This window comes from Pinus tabuliformis, chromosome 6 (assembly GCF_031772625.1).
Source record: "Pinus tabuliformis cultivar Carrire ecotype Pingquan chromosome 6, CPIR1, whole genome shotgun sequence".
Lineage (NCBI taxonomy): Eukaryota > Viridiplantae > Streptophyta > Pinopsida > Pinales > Pinaceae > Pinus > Pinus tabuliformis.
In genome coordinates, this window is record NC_142292.1 from 1,843,371,206 (window position 1) to 1,843,388,122 (window position 16,917).

The 16,917-nt window shown below is 33.1% G+C and overlaps 1 pseudogene; it reads left to right on the forward strand.

Annotated features, from left to right (window-relative positions):
- Positions 1–411: 411 nt before the first annotated feature.
- On the forward strand, positions 412–939 carry LOC149266379 (14-3-3-like protein GF14-C pseudogene; annotated as a pseudogene).
- The last annotated feature ends 15,978 nt before the right edge of the window (positions 940–16,917 follow it).

Sequence of the window (16,917 nt, forward strand, 5' to 3'; positions counted from 1 at the left end):
TAATGTTGGGAGCCTCTGGAATGCAACAGGCACTGAAACAGAGAAAAAATATGGAACAAAGGAATTCACTGTTCACATAATATCAAAACTCAAAGCCCATCAAAACTCCCAAAGGATGCGTGAACAGTTCACTTGAGGAGACTCGAACCATCGGCCTGAGGTTGCAACGATGGGTCTCTCAGCAAGAACAAACTCACCAAATTTTTGTACTTCCAGATTCTGACGTGACTATATCCAAACCAGTTGAGGGAGAATCCATGCTCCCAAATTCAGCCCTAACTTTGGCATTATCGAAGCCTTTAGAAATACATAATCCCTCCAGGCTGGCTAAAATACATCACCATTCGTCAACAATAATAGTGGGAAGCTAGGGAATTTACACCATTGACCCACGAATAATCTTCCACAATGATGGTATGGCTTTTGAAAGTGGCAAGGCTTGCTGTGATTGAATATTACTTTGAGTCTGAGCTCAGTAATATTTGTGATGGCATTCTACGTCTTCTAGATACACATCTTATCTTGTCATCCACACCTGGTGAGTCCAAGGTATTTTATCTTAAGATGAAGGGTGATTACCATCGATATCTTGCAGAATTTAAAACTGGTGCTGAGAGGAAGGAAGCTGCTGAAAGCACGTTGCTTGCATACAAGGCAGCCTAGGACATTGCAATTGCAGAGTTGGCTCCAACTCACCCTATCAGACTGGGACTGGCCCTTAACTTTTCTGTATTCTATTATGACATTTTGAATTCACCAGATCATGCTTGTACACTTGCCAAGCAAGCCTTTGATGAGGCAATTGCAGAGCTTGATACATTAGGTGAAGAATCTTACAAGGATAACACTTTGATCATGCCGCTCCTTCGCGATAACCTCACGTTATGGACTTCAAACAAAAGGTGGAGAGACTGGAGTAATGCTTGCCACGAAAAATGAGTGTATGTAGAAATACCAACATTGGGTAGCGTTAGGTACAAAAATGTTGTGTCACTGCTAACAAGCTGACTAGAATGGCGTTTTTTTGAGAAGATTATTACAGAGAAATGGCTAAGTGAAACAACTGAGCACATTCAAAATGGCAAAATAGAAATGGCACAAATAACACTGAGTGAAGGAGCGTTTCTCTGTGCAGCAATGAAATAGGAGAATATATGGACCAGAAGGTCAGAACTGATTGGCAGTGTGGTAGAGAAGGCACAGATACGTTATGCAAAGGATTGTTAGACACCTCTGAGAAATCGAGATCATAGGAAACTCAGATCTGTAGACTTGACGCTCAACCAAACGCATACAAACATATTCAATGCATGAAGCCTTGTACAACAATTTTGGAATCCATTTTGGAACAAATCATTGAACATTTGAATCGAGAAAAGCCAATACGACTGCTGCAAATAACACAATGGTCAGACTTCAATGTTTCTGCAATCTAAAATTCAAGAGTAATGTTCTTGCAGGAGGAACGCACATTTTTCTATTTGGGGAAGTGTGCACAGAGAATTCAGGTTTAGTTTAGCTGAGATGACATTCAAAAGTGCAACACTAATAGAATAAAGTTGATGGATATAATATCAGTCATTCAACAATAAAATATGTAGTGTAGCAAGATGACCAGAAATGCAGCAAAATTGATAGGTAAAGAAAGACCACAAAAACCAAATTTAAGTAGGGTAGGAATATGCCTGCAGCTCTGATACCATGTTAAACACACACATGGCAGCAACAGAATATTAAAGATAAGCAGGAGAGTACATCTATTATTAACAAATGATATACATTTATAGTACATTCATATGACCTTTGATTTCGTATTCCAAGGTCTCTTGGACTTCCTTAGTCTATTCGGCTTCCACACCAACCCTTAGAGGATTAGGTATCCAATAGATGATAGTTTACAAGTCCATGGTATTTTCCCATAGAATTTGTTATAGTTAGGCCTATTTAAAAGCTTACAAGTCCATGGTATTGCATAGCCCATGGTATTTTCCCATAGTATTTGTTATAGTTAGGCCTATTTAAAAGCTTAGAGAATCAATGATGGAATTTATTGCATAACCCACTATATTTTCTCATAGTATTTGTTATGGTTAACCCTATTTAAAGGCTTAACGAATCCATTATGGAATGCATCCATCTCTCAATAGGTCATCTATATAGGTGCTAATTTAATTAAAATTAGACAATAATAATATTATTAAGATAAGTTTTAGTTAGTCATTTGGTGTGTTTACAGATGGCAGTTTACCAACTCGTGGTATTGCATAAACCATGTTATTTTTTGGTAGTACTTGTTATGGTTAAGCCTATTTAAAAGCTTAGAGAATCCATTATGGAATGCATCCATCTATATAGATGCGACTAATTTGGTGTCATGGTATGTTTTTTTTAGGTTATGGACAAGCTCTTTATAGATGCAATAGTCTTTGGAATATAGTTTTTCAAGGGTGTTTATTTTTTTTTGGACACAATCTTGATATATATTTCCCAGAGGTTATACATTCACTGTGATGTAGTTTCTATAGATATGGTAGATCATATTGAACATAGAACAATAGAATATGTAAATTGGTTTTAGTAAGTTTTTTAGCTTATTAACAAGCAGTTTATAGGTGCAATAGTCTTTTGAATATAGTTTTTCAAGGGTGTTTATTTACTTTTTGTTGACACACTCTTTGATATATATTTCTAAGAGATTATACTTTCACTTTGATGTAGTTTTTATAGATATGGTATGTTCAATAGAACATGTAAATTTGTTTTTATATAATTTAAATTTGTTGTTTTTTTAATGAAAACAAAAACTAGAAACAAAACTTTAAGATAAATCTCGAATATATTTACATAAATACTTATTTTAGCTAATTTTAATCTTGTTTATAATTAAAATATTAACTATTTAATTTTATAATTAAACTAGTAAATAATAATTATGGTGTAGATTTTTTTTAGAACCATTAATATTATATTAAATAAACTAAATATATTCAAATTTAATAAAATTAGTTAGAGTTTAAGTCCGTTCATTTTCCTTTTTTTTAAAATAGTTATATCGCTCAACCATATGAATAAGTTGTGAAAAGTTCTCAAAGATTATGTGTTTAAAAATATTAAGTAAAAAATAATTCAAAATTTTATGGGTTAAAAATTTATTTTTCTTTCAATATGAGATACATTTTATTTTGTAGATAGCATTTCCATTATATAATTAAACAAGACATTTTTCATTTAATTTAATTGAGCACAAATCTTTAGAATTTTGTTTGTGTAAAGTGTAAATGGCGACACTCTAATTTTTTTACTTTAATTTAGATGTTTGAATTTGATAAAATGTATTTTGGGATTTTGTTAATGAAATATTTTAAAGTATATGTTTACAAAGATATACATAGTCTACCCCACTCTGGTTTTGAACTTGTGACCTCTTAGGAGGAAACACATGTTCTTAACCATTAGGCCCATTAACCACATACTATAAATTGGGTAAAATTGGAAAGTTGTATTTTTTAAAAAACATTAAGCACGCGTTTAAATAAGCTATATTAGAGAATAATATCATCGGGAAAACCATGGGTTAAGAATACCATGAGAAATCCATGGATTTTTACCATATTTTTACCATGATTGAGGCTTATCTCTAGTGAACCAAATCTCTCCAGATTTACATATTCTCCATTATCTTCAACAAATTAGAGTTTAAGTCCGTTCATTTTATATTTTCGTGGTCAAATCCTCTTAGTGTATAGATAAACCTTATTTTTTTTATATTAGTTATATCCTTTAATTATATGAATAGGTTGTGAAAATTCTCAAACTAAATGTTAGATTATGTATTTAAAAATATTAAGTAAAAAATTATTCAAAATTTTATGAGTTAAAAATTATTTTTTCTTCTAATATGAGATACATTTTATTTTGTAAATAACATTTCCATCATATAATTAAATAAGATATTTTTCAGTTAGTTTCCTTCAGCACATCAATCTTTAGGATTTCTTTTATCTAAAGTGTTAATAACCACATTGTCATTTTAGTTTCTTTTTGTTTTTACTTTAATTTAGCTATTCATTATTTTTTTCATAATAAACAATGTTATATATTACGCTTGCTTTTATTTTTGTTAAATATTTCTAATCTCATATATAATATTTCACTTAAATATATCTATCTATATATTTTAAACATTTTAATACTTAAATAGCTACCAAGAATAGATTGATATTTCCAAAAAAATCTATCTCAAATTTATTATTATAATAACAATATTCCTCTTTATTCGGAGGAATGAAAACTATTGATGTATAATTGCTTCATCTAGCGTGTTTTATTATATTTTTGAATTTGAGCAAATATTGGTCATATATACCACATTTGATTTACCTTAGACGTCCAATATTTCAGTCTACTTGGATTAGTAAAAAGTTTCCTCGGAACACAGTGTTAATGTAGTTGTGTATTTTTATTTTATAAATTTGGATTTTTATAATTATATTTACAGTATAGGTGGATGTTATTTTAAAGAAAGGGTAACAATAATTTCTTAAATTTCAAGTATGAGCAAATATTTGTCATATATACCACATTTGATTTACCTTAGACGTCCAATATTTCAGTCTACTTGGATTAGTAAAAAGTTTCTTCGGAACACAGTGTTAATGTAGTTGTGTATTTTTATTTTGTAAATTTGGATTTTTATAATTATATTTACAGTATAGGTGGATGTTATTTTAAAGAAAGGGTAACAATAATTTCTTAAATTTCAAGTATGAAATATTTGTTCCCGTAGTTAAATCTCAAGATTTCAGCGCTGCAACATCATAAGTTCTTGCTATTCTTTTTTAAAATAAATATAATTATAAATTCCAAAACTATAAAATAAATATAAAAATATCTTAAGTGAGGCACAATGAATATGATCATGCCAGAATAGGAACAATACTGGGAAATTTGATGTCTGGTTGTCAGCATGGAACAATTTATCCTGATTATGCTATTAGTTTGACAGACATACATCTTAAAGACTGTTGGAAAGCCTTGATAGGAGTGCAAGGACTGTCTATGGCAGATGAAAGTGAATTATTGTCTGTAATTGTTCAAACTTCCTTTCAGTTAACAAATACAGTACATCCTAAACTAAAACAGCCGGTGTTAAAAGACTGTGTGACTGTCGGGATAGGAAATGCACAGATTGAAGGTGTACATTATGACAAAGAAACATTACCCGATCACTGGTATATCCAATATAAGTCTTTGGCTTCAGATGATATAAGCAGAAAAATTAAAAGATTGGCTCTCGAAGATGGAGGGGTAAAAATCATTCCAAATCAGTCAATTTACCCTAGGATTCCCAAGCCAATAGTTCTGCCAGAGAAACATGTATTACCAGTAGAAAGTCCAGTCCAAAGTGGAAGAAGGTCTTTTTACAGACAGTTATCTATACCAGAAGAACAGCCGTCTACTTCCACAAGCACACCCCGGTCTGAAAAGCAATTGTATATACCTGAAGAGAAACCTTTTCTCGCTGTAAATAAGATGTTTAGAACTCATGTACAGAATTATCCACCTATGGAAGAATATAGATATGCAAATAAAAGATTTGTTAGAGGAGGAAAATGGCCACCAAAAACAAAATTCTGTGTCTCTTCTTCAATGTCAAAACAGCCTGCTACCAGAGCAGATTGTGCACCTCTCCTAGAACATGAATCACAAGAGCCCAATGATTTGGAACAAGTATATCAAGTAGGAAATTACTTGACTACTTGGTGTTCTCATGCTGAAAATGTTCTAGACAATTTAGGACAACAAGCAGATCTGATAAATGAAAATTTAAAATTGTTGTATGAAGAGCAACAAGAAGAGAAGAGAGAAAAAGAGGAAAGAAGAAAAAGAAAAATGAAGAAGAAAGGTAAGAAAATCCCAAAATTTCATGTAGATATGACAGCCCCAAATTACTGGGATTTAGAGGAAGAAGTACCAGAAACAAGTGATGGAGAAGGGACTTCCAGAGACACTGGAAAGTTAACCAGTGGTTCTTCTAGAACGTTCAAAGCAGAAAAACCTTTCGAATCAAAAAAGGAAGTCATGTCTTTAGAACAAGCTGCAATAAAATTTCCATCCTTTATTATGCCATCAATAAAGAATCAAAATAAAGCTCACATCCTGAGAGAAGCTAAGTACCCTAGAGTTGAAGAAGATCTGTTTGCTACAAATTCTAGTGGTTACATTCTAGATCTAGATAACTCATCCAATCCTGGTGAGTCTATTAGAATCTGGATAGGAGCCTTATATCAGATGCAGGTCACAACAAGATTAGACAATGTGTCTATCATGATCTTAGCTGAAAAGAGGATGGCAGGAATAGTGTTTGATTGGTGGATGGCAGGATCAGAGGCAGAAAGAATAGCAGTCATGGAAGCAGGATTAGCTACATTTGAAATGCTGTTAAAAACTCAATTCATTCCAGAACCAAAAGATGAAAAGAAACAGCTATTGACTGACCTTAGCCGCATGGAACTTAAAGATCTAAAATATTTAGATCAATTTGGTAAAGAATTTATGGCTAAAGTCTTTAAAGCTAATCTGTTTAATGATATTGCTCAAAAAGTTTCTTTTTTGTCAAAGTTGCCAGGAAACTTAGGAGATCTGATTATGAAAGATCTTGAGGTTCAAATGAGAAGTTTAGAACAAGTTTATTGGGTTGATCTTCTGTTTAGAGTGTCAGAAAAGGTCAAATATTTGTGTTGGCAGAAGAAGGCGCATGACATCACCCCGAGTTCAGATGTCTGCAGGACTGTATTACCATGGACGCCTTTTAAATCAAAGAAAAAGAAATATAAAAGGTATGGTAGATACAAACCCAAAAGAGTATCGAACCCAAAGAGACCTTTCAGAAAATTCAGATATTTGAAAAAGAGAACAGCTCCAAGAAACAACAATTGTTGTTTCATTTGTAAAAAGGAAGGACATTTTGCCAGGAAGTGTCCCCAGAAATCATCTAGTAAACTTAAAGCTTGTATAGATATTGAAGAATTTCAAGATGATTGGTCTGTGGTAGAATCAGATGAAGAAATTTCTGATGTATATATTCTTACAGAAGTTTCAGATAATGAAGATGAAGAACCTGTACAGAAAATGAATATTTGTACAAATTGTTCTGATGATGATTTTTATAGTGAACAGCACTATAGTGATATAGAAAGTTCTTCAACTATTGAGTCATCAAGTGAGACAGAAGATGATTCAGGCTCAGAATCAATTTCTGAAGAAGGATCAGAAGAAACAGCAGTATCAGAGAGGACAAATAGAGGTAAACAAATTGCATCATCTTTACCTCAATTTAATTCTTTATGTCCATTTGAAAAGAAAATTGCACCATCAACTAGTATACCTCTGCCAGAGATTTCAAGAAATGAACAAAATACTTTGTTGAAAAAGATTGTGAAAACAGAGAGCTTGATTTATATTCCAGTAGAAGTTCAAGTAAGAAATGAATGGATTTCAGTAGATGCATTTGTAGATACTGGAGGATCAAATAATCTAGCTCGACCATCTTTGTTCAAATCTCTCTGGAAACCATTAAAAAATATACTAGTTTCAGAAACAATTGGAGGATCTGTCCAGCTCACACATTATGTAGACAATATTTCTTTAAAAGTTGGAGGGAGTATTGTAAAAATCTCTGCAATTCAGCACTATGACCCTTCAGCAAGTCTGATGTTAGGCATGCCATTTATAAATTCTGTGCTTCCAGTCACTATCAGCCAAGATAAGCTGATAATAAATCTGAAGAAAAAAGCTATATCTGTGCCTAGACTAAGCATAGCAAACTCTGAAGCTAGGCATGAGAATAGACAAAAGAAAGTAGGAACTAGAAGGCCGACTAAAGATTCTAATGATTGGCAAGAGGTCCTACAAATCTATGAAGCTAGAGCAGAAAAGATAAACAAACAATCAGCATGCATTGAAGAAAACTGGTCTACAGAACAGAAAGATATCTACCAGAGACTTCTGAAAAGCTGTTCGGACAACCCACAACAGTTTTGGGAAACTGAAAGTCCGATGCAGGAGATAGTCACCTTACATGACAATGGAGTAAAAGGTAAAGTGATTCCTTGCACACCCTCTGATGAACAAGAAATGAGGAATCAAATTCAAGAACTACTAAAGATGCAGTTAATAGAAATTAGTGAATCTCATTATGCCTGTTCTGCATTTCTAGTAAGAAACCATTCTGAGATAGTAAGAGGTAAACCACGTATGGTGATAAATTACAAACCTCTTAATGCAATTACTCAGAATTTTAATTACCCATTGCCAAGACCAGAAGTAATAATGCAGAAGATTCAACATAGCAAGGTGTTCAGTAAATTTGACATGAAGTCAGGTTACTATCAGATACAGATTCAGCCAGAAGACAGACACAAAACAGCTTTCATATGTCCAGCAGGATTTTATCAGTGGAAAGTTGTTCCATTTGGGTTGAAGAACGCTCCAGCCTTCTTCCAAAGAAGGATGGATTATATTTTTGCTAAATATGATTTTATAGTTACATATATAGATGATATTCTGATCCATAGTCCAGATGTAAATACTCATTTAAAACATTTAGAAATTTTCCTTGAAGAAGTGAAAAAGCATGGCATAGTTTTGTCAGAAAAAAAGATGTCCTTATTTCAGGATAATATCGATTTTTTGGGGATAAATGTTGCAAATGGTTCTATTCAAATGCAACCCCATGTGTTAACAAAATTGACACAGTTTCCTGATGAACTGAAGGACAAAAGGGCAATTCAAAGATTTATTGGAGTTCTGAATTACTTGCACAAATACATTCCAAAACTCTCAGAAAAGATAGCTGCTATAAGGAGACACAGCGACGGAGGATGGTCAGAAGAAGCAACTGAAGCAGTGAAGAAACTTAAAGAAGAATGTCAGCGGTTACCAAAGCTTCAACCACCAGGTGATGGTTTATTAATTTTGCAAACTAATGCTTCTCTTAACTTTTGGTCAGCTGTATTGTTAGAACAAAGAAGAAATAGTAAAGGAGAGATTGAAGAAAATCTGTGTGGATATGCTTCCGGAGAATTTACAGCAAGTCAGAAAAATTACTTCTTAGCTGAAAAGGAAACATTAGCTATCTTCAACGGGATTCAGCGGTTTGAGGTATATCTAACACCGGTAAGGTTTTTAATCAGAACAGACTCCAAAAATTTTAAATATTTTCTGACAGCAAAGATTTCAAGGCAACTTGCAAAGGGCAGGATTTTAGCCTGGCAAATCTGGTTTCAGCAATTTGATTTTGACGTCGAGTGGATTCCAGGTAACTCGAATTTCTTGACAGACGTTCTGACCAGAGACATGAGCAAAATGTTCATAACCTGTAAATATTCAGTTTTTGAGATCCCAGGGAAAGGCCCTGCAGATGATAGTTTCGCAACCTTTGTAGATAGATTTCGAATCTTAGAAAATTATGCAAGTCTTGTCACAGATGAGATCAAGAAATTGGTTGGTTTTAGATTAAGAAGGAATTGGTGGATTAGAAAATGCCAAGCATGGCAGTCAAAAAATCTGGGTATATCTCTAGGCCTTGATGAAAACTTGGTTAAAGTATTTTCTTTACCAAATATGAAGGTGAAGCTTTTCTTCAGAAGCTTATCTGACTTATGGTCTAGCATCTACACAGATGAAATGATCTGGACACTCAGAGTCTTGAATTACTATCAGATCATAGGCAGTGTTGACTTTGCCCTTAGTATTTTTACAGGTGCCAAAATTCTGGATCTAGAAGAAATTCCCATAAAAGAAGAGATGGTAAAATATCTGCTTTCTCTAAGAATTCCAGATATATTTGAGGAACTAGAGTCCTCTTTCCTCCAAAGGATAGATGACAATTATGCAAATACTGATACTTTTCCTCAATATGAAATTTTTGAGAAGTTTGCAGATTGGAGATTTCAAGAAGGAAAATGCAGAAAAATTCAGGTGACCAGAGTATCTCAATGCATACAAAGATCCCTCCAGTATTTAAAAACATATGCTTATCAGTGGGATTTTCATAGTTTGAGAATGAGAGACAGCATAGAACCAAATACTTTTTCTCAAACATTCAGTCATGAAACGATTGGTAATTCTGAATCTGGTAACAATCAAGAGTTAATCAAACAGCATGCTGAATGGTTCCATGAGTTTGGAAATTTGAGGTTGGCTGAAAAAAATTCAAATTCTTAATAAAATGAATAGCCTGTAAGGACAACCAAAAGCTTTAAAATTTGCAATTAATCAAAAGGCTTTAATCACCATCTCAATTATATCTCCAAATTGGAACAATAATGTCATCCACATCATTAGTCTGATGATCTCTAAAAGAATATGCACTTCAATAATTTTTGAGTTAGGATGGCAGCATAGAGACTGTTTGAGCGAAAATTGCAGGTTATGGGTACAGCACTCTATTGAAAGTTCCACTAATATGTTCCAGATATTTAAATGGGAATCATTAGATGGGATAGAATTGGCAGTACAAAGGTCACCAGCAGCACGAAATGCGTTTAAAGATTCTTTTTTGGATATTGAAATAAGTGCTCTTTCTTTTTTGAACAAGTGGGAAAAACAGGAATTAATGCATACGCCACTACAACCAGGACTTCACAGAATCAAAACAAAAATCATAAAAGGAGAATCGTCATCTGCAGCATCTCACAGTATGACAAGACCGCCAAAAGAAAAAGGAGAAATGACAGATGCACAAGATCCAAATGAGGGAATCGAAGAACAGTATAACCGACTTATGAATAGATACCATCGACAACTCATCGATGAGTACGAGCCATCTGCCGGATCGTCCGAAGAAGATTTATGGGAGACAAGGAGCCCCACAGGACCTTGGTAAAAGAAGATCGTAGCATAAGAATCTCTTGTCAGCAATGTAATAATGTTGGTTACATGTTGTGACAGGAATCTTTTGTACAAAAGAAAGATTGAGTAGACACCGTCGGTGGAAAAAGATACCGACAGGACCCTCAATTATTTCTACCTTATGTCATGTCTTAGCTAAGTTTAGATTCGTTTGAGGTCTATTTAAGAAGGAGTCATTCATGAGTTCAGGCATCGTTCGATTGAGAGCATGTGTGTTGTAATGAACTCTGAGACACTTCTGTTGTAATAAGCTTTGTATTCTGTTCTTGCTTTTTATTAATATCGAAGCCTTCTGGGCTGTCTGTCTGAGGACAGTTTCTGCACGTCTGAGGATAGTTTCTGTTTTCGAAAGAGGTTGAACTATAAGGCGCTGGAGTAAAGACCCGTGGAGAGAGGTCGTGGAAGACTCGTGCTTGTTCCCTGAGGAGAAGAACTAGAGAGTCAGACTCTTATTTCCAGAAAGCTGAGAGAATTTAAGAAGTAAGTTCTGTATACCAATAGCTTCGTCTTGTTTATGAATTGCTCTGTTTGAACGGTCCCCCCAAATCTTAAGTTCTGTATACCAATAGCTTCGTCTTGTTTATGAATTGCTCTGTTTGAACGGTCCCCCCAAAGTCTACGAAGACATACATACTCTATCCTCTTCTAGTTTTGAACTTGTGAGATCTTAGGAGGAAACACATGCTCTTAAGCATTAGGCCCATTATTCACATACTATAAATTGGGTAAAATTTGAAAATTGTAATTTGAAAAAAACATTAAGCATGTGTTTAAATAAGCTACATTAGAGAATAATATCATGGGGAAAACTATGGATTAAGAATACCATGAGAAAACCATTGATTTTTAACATGCGCTAGAGTCGAGGCAATAAACTTTTAAACTTTAGAGTATTTTTTAATCTTTATCTAGCGTTATAATATGTTTAACATAATCACATTTCAAATTCTTAGTAAAATCCCAGTTTAGAGAATACCATGAGAAAAACCATGGGCTAAAAATACTCTGGGAAAACCATTAGTTGGAAAATTATTAAATTAAATTTTTTATTTTATTTTATTTTAGTTTTTATATAATTTGACCCAGTCAAAATGTTAAACAATAGAGTACCTAACTTTATAATATGTTTAAGATAATCATGTTTAAAATTATTAATAAAAACCTAGTTTAGAGAATATCACAGTAAAAACCATGGGTTGAAAATACCATGGAAAAATCATGGTATTATTAAATTGATATTTATAAACAATTATTGATTTCACTTTTATATTTTATTTATTTTCAATAAATTTTACAGTCATTTTTAGTGTTATCTAAATTGATGGCATCAAAATGTTTACATAACATCACATAACATAGCATAACCTTACAACATCTCTTCCATAATGGGCTAGAGAGCTCCTCTCGGGGAAAAAATAAAAACATATTAATTAAGATAAGTTTGAATTAGTCATTTGATGTTTTTATCGATCATAGTTTACAGGTCCATGGTATTGCATAGCCCATGGTATTTGGCCATAGTATTTGTTATTGTTAAGCCTATTTAAAATCTTAGAGCATCAATGATGGAATGTATTGCATAAACCATGTTATTTTCTCATAGTATTTATTATGATTAACCCCGTTTAAAGGTTTATATCCATTATGGAATGCATCCATCTCAGATAGGTCATTGCAGGTCATTGCACCAAGAGGTGTAACAATCCAAAATAAATATAAAATTAATTTCCTAATAAAAATCATAATCAACAAATAAGTACATACCTAGGTTACCTGTGATCAACGTTTGCCATACCTAGGTTACCTGTGATCAACGTTTGCCAGATGACAACAAGGTTTTGGGGACAACTCTCCACCCAACTGTAGGCTCAATTGCGCAAGAATTTGCTACAACTGGCCACCCCCGAGCCCTCAATCAACGTACTACTGCCAGTGACTCCTAAGTCTTAGAACACCATTCTCTCAAGACAATGAAAGATAGAATCTCGGAATGATAGAATGCAGGAATGCCTCTCATCTTCCTCACCATCTATTAAATAGAACAACATTGGAAGGGGAACTACATGCACACACTCCATGTGTCTACATGCAGCTTTATTTTGATTTTTAGCTTTCTTGTTTTATTTCTTTACTTTTCTTTTGATTTTTAGCTTTTCTTGTTTTATTTCCTTCTTTTTGATAGTTTTCTTGTTTTATTTCTATTTATTCTTATTTAGAGTTTTAGTATGGTTATTACTATTTTTATTTTTATTATTTTTATTTATTTTCTTTATATATATTTTTAATATCATTTATTATTTAACATTTATGATTTATTATTTTTATTATTTATTATTAAGTGATTTATTTATTATTATTTATTATTTCTATTATTAATTATTAATTATTAATTATTTTTATTATTTATTATTTATTATTATATTATTATTTATTATTCTTATTATTTATTATTTATTATTAAGGGGAGGGATATTACATACTCTCCCCCTTTTTATGTTGAATTATGTATTATGCATTATTTTTATTATTTATTATTTATTATTTTATTTATTTCTTGTTGCCAACACCCTCTGCTGAACTAGTATAACCAGCAGGCATCGAAAGTCCCAAACACCCCGGGAAATCTCAAGGAATCTCTGTCCTTTTTCCCACTTTCGGCACCAGGCTAAGCCTGACCCGGTCTGTATCCTAGTCCAAGGCTGGCCCCAAGGCTCGCGCCTGACTCAGACCTCATCTGCCCCAAGGCAGGCATCTGGTTCGGTACTCAATGACCCAGGGCATCTCGCAAGGCTGGCCCACTCCCTCCACAACTACGAAGGCGCACAACCCCAGGCATCGAAGTCCTTTACATCCCTTCCAGACTTCGGCATCCCAATCCAATAACAGGCGCCTAGCCTAGAACATCAGGCACTTGGCATTCTCAAGATGGTCCCATAGCTCTTCAAGAGCTATCCGTCAAGAGCTATACACAAGACAAAGGAACCACTGGCATATGTAGTGTTGATTGGTTTTGTCCCCAGCCCATATGGTGTTACTTATTCTCCCTCGTGCGTATGGGCTCGCATGAGATCATCAAATAAACTGGCCCCCTCGGCCCATTTGTGGAGTCCTGTGAATCATCAGATCTCAACATGCATCCAATGCATTAATCGTACCCTCATAGTATCATAGGAAATAATCCACATGCCAACTCTTGCATGTCATCATGATAACGTTCATTTTTGTTAATCACAACATTATGAATAATAAGGAACTGAATGCTCATGCATGTCATAGATTTGTACAGAACTATCACATGCTTCAATTATACCATCAACATAATTATATTTAAGACATATCATGACTTCTCATAAATGAAACACATGTCAATAATCCTCATATTATAGCATCATAATTCCTATTCCACGTTATGCATATCCTATCCATCATGAGTATTGAACATTAAATACCTATCATCACTTAGTAAATGAATGTGTCAATATACCTTGACATAACATCATAATACCTATGCATATCGCTATTATCATATGGATACATTATCACTATAAGAACCATATGTAAATCATTATCTTCGTACCATGAAACATTGTCAATATGTTTTCATCAAGTTGTCAATTACTTTTCAATAATCAGTTCGACTTCTTTCTACTAGGTAGTTGATTATTTACACTAATGGTATAATCATCTAAGTACATCGTTAAATTTCACATGAGCCTCATCATCTTGAGTCTTAATCTCTCGTCATATATTCTTCCTAGTGATAGCATCATTATTTAAATCATCTATCTCAAAATTAAAATCCTTTGATTTTACATCCATTTACCCTTTGGCTTACTGATTCCAATACCCTATATGCAATTGCATATAAACAGTTTTTCATCATGATTTAATTTTATATCATGGTTTATTTACTTGCAAGGATTTGTTAATCCATGTTGACTTATTTAACAATCAACACTTCATCCATAGTAATATTTTCTGATCTCGTCGAGTTCGTAAATTTCGTATCTCAATACCACTTGATTGCTTTCTCATAAATTCAATTTCATCAAGTTGGGCAAAAGACTCTTTCTTATTAAATAGTATCATTATTTTAGATTTTGAAACAGTTGGAAACACTACTACCATCATTGTCCATGAGAAACTTAAATGTGGAAACGACCTCTTTTAACGTTATGGAAAGTCCTACTCATGAAACAATGAGTCAAGTACAATCTCTATTAATCCTTCTCAAGGTATCCGCCTAAAATTTCTAGCAACATTCCTTCCTATATCTTCCTCGTTTATTATCATTTGGTCATCATGCAACTTCACACCTTCACATTTTTAAAATATGTAGATCATCATTATGACCATTACCAATGGTGTTTCTAGCTCTACTCATTAATACCTTTAAAAGAACTTTCTTATTGATAGAACATCCCTTATTTTCTCCTATCGGATATTCATAGATATATTTTTCTTTTTCTCCCTGTCTTGATTTCCTACTATTCCATGTCTATTGGCTTCAAAAATGGAAGTTTCTTCACTTCATTCTATTTTATTAAATTGACTTGAATTTCTCACCTCCAATCATTGTGGTTTTTCCTCCTCTCCTATAGCACTGATATACCTTGGAAATGTTGTTACTATTTCCAACTTGGGTAAGACCTGATAAATAAATTCATTAAGATAGCTACCAAGTGTAATCCACTTATCTTTTCATGTTTTAAGACATCAACATAATAAAATCTCCTTATCATACGTCTTGTTATCCAAAATTCATTCATATAGTTAGTCACCTATGAAAAACTTTATAATGTGGCTCTCCCATTGTTATAGATGTTGTTATGCACACAACTTATCTTCTCTAACCATTCTATTTATCATACCTTATAGGTTCCTTAAAATAACCTTCATTATTACCCTGATTTTTCAAGTTCATTAGTTGATTGCCAATATTTTCTTCTTTATGTGCATCATCCTTAGATAGACCTTATAGTGATACCTTTAGAGTACCAAGTCATGATTATACCAACTCTTCCATTATGTTCTAAAATCAATTGTTTCTTCTTATTGATTTCTTACCTCTGTTGTGATACTTCTTCTCTACGATCCAAGTTGGCCATAATCACATGAACTATCATTAGCAAGTTTCTCCTTTCCATTTCTCTTTCGACATCTTTATCCACTATATGTAATTAAACTTGAATCATGAAACCTCATGTAACATTATACTCAACATCTAAATTGAAATCCAAGTCTGTACAATTTGCCATTGAGAATATAGTAGTAAATGAGCAGATACATGTAATCTGAATGGCAATGGCAGTGTAAAATTAAATTTATTAGAAGATCATATTGAGAGAGTTGTGTTCTTGCAATAATAGACCAGAGAAATGCCAAGCAACTGCTATTGCTAAAGGACAATGAGAAAAATAATCCAATCCAATTGGTGAATAGTATGATCAACATTCAAGGAATGTTATCTCTATGTTTTTAGATCAATTTGAACAGTAAAATAATGAACAGATTGCTAGTGAACAATGATCATTTAAATGTACTAAGATATCAGAGTTTATCCATTGTAAATTGGAACAGATTTCACCATTTTAGAGCACTTCAATTGGTGACAAATTTTAACTTCAATTATCCAAATACTTCAAAAACTATGTTGTAAAATGAACTAATGGTGAGTGGTTACACCAGCATTAGAGATTTGTTACAAAAAACATTCCAGCAATTAGACATCATTGATTATGGGTAGATTATCACCATCCAAGATTACAAGATTTTTTTCCAATGAATCAATGAGTCATAACAAAACTATATACCTTTAATTAGGTGACTCATTTAGAATTTCACTTTTTTATGTGGTTGTAATGGAGAGAACCATTGTAGCACTTTTCTTTTTATGAAATAGTGTTTAGAAAATGATACAAGAATTCAAGCAGAAACAACTCAAGAAAATGAGATAGTGGTTTTACCATGTAATGAGATTCTAATGAGAGCAGAGAACCAAAG